Source organism: Alexandromys fortis, unplaced genomic scaffold (assembly GCF_014885135.2).
Source record: "Alexandromys fortis isolate MF-2015 unplaced genomic scaffold, M_Fortis_MF-2015_v1.1 scaffold_233, whole genome shotgun sequence".
Lineage (NCBI taxonomy): Eukaryota > Metazoa > Chordata > Mammalia > Rodentia > Cricetidae > Alexandromys > Alexandromys fortis.
The window spans coordinates 774,503-779,017 of NW_026068146.1; the positions used below are offsets into that span (position 1 = coordinate 774,503).

The 4,515-nt window shown below is 49.5% G+C and overlaps 1 long non-coding RNA gene across 2 annotated transcripts in view; it reads left to right on the plus strand.

The window, feature by feature from the left end:
- LOC126491395 (uncharacterized) overlaps positions 1-4,515 on the plus strand; it is a 19,324-nt gene that overhangs the window by 12,659 nt on the left and 2,150 nt on the right. Inside the window, exon 3 of one of the 2 annotated variants that reach the window (XR_007589396.1) lies at positions 262-514. The exons of the other annotated variant lie outside the window; for it this stretch is intronic. This is a non-coding gene — a long non-coding RNA (uncharacterized lncRNA). Of the gene's footprint in view, positions 1-261; positions 515-4,515 lie in introns of those variants that run through there. 2 annotated transcript variants of the gene reach the window in all.

A 4,515-nucleotide genomic window follows, 5' to 3' on the forward strand; every position in this document is an offset into this window, starting at 1 on the left:
CACTGCCTGACTCATGAGAAGGTTATAAAGAGTGATTTGGCAATGTAAGGATGTAAGCCACAACACTTTCTTAATGTAGAACTTTTGCCTCCTGATCCAAAATGTTTGTTGAAATACAATCACATCCATATTCTAGCAAGGCTGGAAGAACAAAAGTGCAAAGAGGGGGCAGTGACTCTTCCTTTAAGAACACTTTTCGGAGGTTGTTCACACATCTCTGACTAAACTGGTGAACATTGGTTCTTTTCTCTCCTCACACAGCATGTGAGCTGTTCCTGTGACACTCGGGATTTCAGTGCGAGGAGACCTGGGTCCCCCAGTCCCAGGCTCATGGGAAGAACATCATGGCAGTACGAGAGTGATGGGGAGACTATTGATGCCTTAGCAGACAGGAAGCAGAGGAGGAACCCAGGAAGGGACCTGGGAGAGATACATCATCAGAATACGCCCTGCTTTCTCCAAGAGGCCCTGCCCCCTGCCAGTCACTACCTGCCAATAACACCATGTGACTTCATCAAGGGATGAGCCTTTCACCAAGGCTGGAGCCCTCAGAATCTAAATGTTTCTGGGAATTCCCACAATCACCCCCAGGAATGTGCTTGATTCACCCCCAAATTATTTCTTTTCTGAATAATTAACTTTTTTATTCTTAATTATGAATAGATTTGTGTCAGTGTGGGTATGTGTACATGTGAGTGTCGAGCCTTTAGATTCCAGGGTAGGGTGTCAGGTCCCCCTGAAGCTGCAGTTACAGGCAATTGTGAACTGTTTCGCATGAGTGCCAGGAACAGAACTTGGGTCCCCTTAACCACTGAGTCATCTCATGGTATTTCTTAATCCAATAAGGCTGACTATCAAAATGAACCATTACACACAGTGATGAAATTTGTAGTTGGTCAGATTTTCCTGTTTGTTTCTCTTCTTTTTTTGAGTTAGAGGCCAGGCTACCCTCTAACTCACCGTAGCTGAAGCTAATCTTGAAGTCTTTATCTTCCTACCTCAACCTGAGACAGGTATTTCAAGTGTGCACCACCATATCTCACTTAAACAGTACTGGGCAACAATCCAAGACCTTGTGTAAGGTAGTCAACCTCTTTACCAACTGAACTGTGTCCCCAGCCTACTCGGGCCACTCTTACTTCTCTTCCTCTCAGTGCTGTGGGGCAGCTACTGCTTCATGTGAGAGGTGGAGTATCTGTGACAATGAAAGCTTAAACAACTTGCCTACCACCCGAGAGCCAGGGAGTCGCAAACTGCTAGGTTCTGTGCATGTGTGTATGCGTATGTGCATGCATGTATGTGTTCAAGAGCACATGGGCCAGGCCTAGAGAAGGAAAGGCCAAGTCAAAGCTACTGTTCTTTCATGGAACCTGCTCTGAAATGAGCTCACACATCATGCTTGTGGTTCCCCGGAAAAATAACACAATCCTGCGAGCAGTCAAAGCAACAATATGTGTGCGGCTTGATATAAACCGCTGTCCTCTTCCCTCCAGGACAGCTGGCCGTACCTGGCCTAGGGCTGTCTCCTCATCCACTCCAAGGCCTTCTTCCTTCAGCGCTCTGGATCTTGGTTTATGGCATCTGCTCTGGGTGGGTCCCAGCATTCTCTGGACCTTTGTAACCTCTGGGACAGAAGAAGCCCTCACTCTCCTTCAGCTCTAGATGGAGAATGGAGATTCTTGGTTTTGTTTGTGTTTTCTTTTAGTTTTTGCCATGCTGGGGTTGCTAGACAAACTTTCAACCTCTAGGTCAAACCCTGGCCCTCCCTCCCTCCTTCCCTCCCTCCCTCCCTTCCTCCCTCTTCTCTTCCTTCCTTCCTTTCATCTTTCAGTGTTTGAAAGAGGGTCTTATGTAGCCCAGGCTGGCCTCCAGCTCACTGTCTACCCAAGGATGACTCCTGATCCTGATATCTCCAGATTCCCGTCGCTGGATGACAAGCATTGCCACCATCCTTGGCTTGTGACGAACTTCCTCTTGTTAGCTTTTCTCCTCCTCAGGCTCCTTTCTTCCCTTCCCTCTTTATTCCTCTGTATTTCTTCCTTTCCCCTCTTTCGGATCCTTCCATTCACTCCTTTCTCTTTTTTCTCTTCCCTCCTTCCTTTTCTTATTTAAGCCTCTCCACTCTTGATCATTCCTACATCTGGATCTCAACTTCCCAAGCAGTCCACTTCTAACTGGTTCACCCAACACGCCCCTTCTCCTCCCTTGCCTTGCAGCGGGTGCACGCGCGCACACACACATACACACACACGCACACACACACACACACACACACACACACACACACACACACACACCTAGGCAGGCATTCCGTCTGCTCTCATGCTGCTTTTACCTTTATGAATGATTAGGGAGACCATGGCTGACGCTGGCGGTGCCCACCACGGATCCAGCGTTCCCATGCAGGCCTCCAGGCAACAGGGCTGGGACTTAGTGCCTCTGCACTCCCTGAGCAGGACCCCCCCCACCAGATGTTGCCTCCGGGGACATGCTTTCCCCAGCCTTACAAAAGTCTCTGTAGCTGACCTGGCTGCCAGCAGTGGCAACCCGCTTGCTGCTGCTCTGTATCTAACTTCCAACTCTTCTTTCATTCTGCACTTCGAGTTGGTTCCCAGATAAACTGTGACCAGATCCTGTTCCCAGCTATGCTTCTGGGAAATGCAAGCAGCAGAGATGGATGTTAGAGAAGGTTCTAGAACTCTCAGGAGCTGGGTGCTTCAGTGTCCCCTTCAATGCCACCTTGGAATGAAACACTTGCTCCCTATAAGGACCTGTGGGCAGACCTGCTCCTTGCATGTGGCAACTGAGTGGGGAAAGGCCAGGGCATTCACCCCACTGTTCCTAGGACAGCGAGAGGTCTTGGGTGAAGTGCTTTCCCAGAATGACTCCAGGAAAGTTGGGGTGAGCTGGTCACACCAAGGATAGGTGACTGGCCCAAGGGCACACAGATTGGAATGATACAATACTGGAAGAGAACCTGGGTAGGATTAGGAAACACAACTTAAATTTTCTCCTGCTCTGCGGGCCTTTGACATGAGTGGCTTCCTGCTAGGAAGCAGTAGTCTGATACTATGAACTGCTAGGCCTTTCCCTGACAGTAAGGTGTCATAAGACCAAGCACTACAGGAAACCTTTTCCTGCTCCTTTGTCATTGTCCTCAACAGGACAGTGCAGGCATGGGTGATTTGTCTTCTGGGTGCCTGGTTGTATGACAGGGTTTCTATTGTCTTGACAATGTCCTTTCCAGGACTGGAGAGTTAGTTCCTCCTTAAGGCCCTATTCCTGCTGCTGCAGGAACCCGATGCTCTGGGTAATGAATCTTGCAGGGAGCAACTGGCCCTTCCCCAAGGGTGCATTAAGAGAACACAAGGTAGAGGCAATGTCGAGGAGTTAGCTCTGAAGACAGTGTGGCTTCCAGCAATAGCAATAGTGGGCAGTCTAGTGCTGGGGTCAGAGGGATGAAGGAAGACCCAGTTCCCAGGACCCTGCCCCGACACCACACTGAGAAGGACCACCTGTTGAAATATGAGCGGCGGGGCTGCGTCCCCAGCACCCCAGCCTCCTGCTAGCTTATGCCCGAAATAACAAAACACAAATTGTATTCTTTTAAATACTGCTTGCCCATTATATCTAGCCTCTTCTCGGCTAACTCTCGCGCCTGGACTAGCCCATTTCTAATAATGTGTGTAAGCACCCCAAGGTGCGCTTACCAGGAAGATTCTAGCCTACGTCCATCCTGGGTTGGAGCTGCCTGGGAGAGCGGAGCCTGGCATCTCTGCTCCAGAGAGCAGAGCTATCTCGTGTCTGTCTGAGGAGTCTTACCTCACTTCCTCTTCCTCCTGTTTACTCCTCCCATCTATGTTTTAACCTATCAGGGCAAGCAGTTTCTTTATTTAATTAACCAATGAAATCAACAGATTGATATATGACACTCCCACATCAAACACCCAGATGGACAGACACTATGCTAAGTCAAGTAAGCAGGCCCTGCTCAAACCAGAGTCTTCAGGGACGGGAAGAATGTATGTGTGGATCTCCTCTTGTCTGCAGGGGAATAGATTCCTGGACCCCAGTGGTTACTCAAGACTGCAGATAGAGCCCTGGCCATGAGCTTCATGGTATCTGCCATAGCCTATTCAATAACCATGCCAACAATCAAGTGACTAAGGTTGGTGGCAGTTATAGAGCAGATACACCTGGCAAAGGAAGGTCTCCTGTACAGAGGGGCCAGAGGGCACTATGGGGAGCGGGTCAGGATGGCTTTGTCTTCATGCTCTGGACAGTTTGTAGTGTGTGAAAGAGACGTGTCCCTGCTCTGTTTGAATAGCAATGGCAAGCCTCAGGTGAAGGTGCTGAGATTGGACTGCAGGATGTCTTTTGTAGCCCCCAAGGGAGATTTTACTCAGACAGGAATTTGGTCAGGGAAAGGTAAAGGAAAGCTAGAGACAGGCGCCAGCCTAGTACGCAGGGACAGAGAGGGAGGCTGGAGCAGTATGGGTGGGTGAGAAACACAGC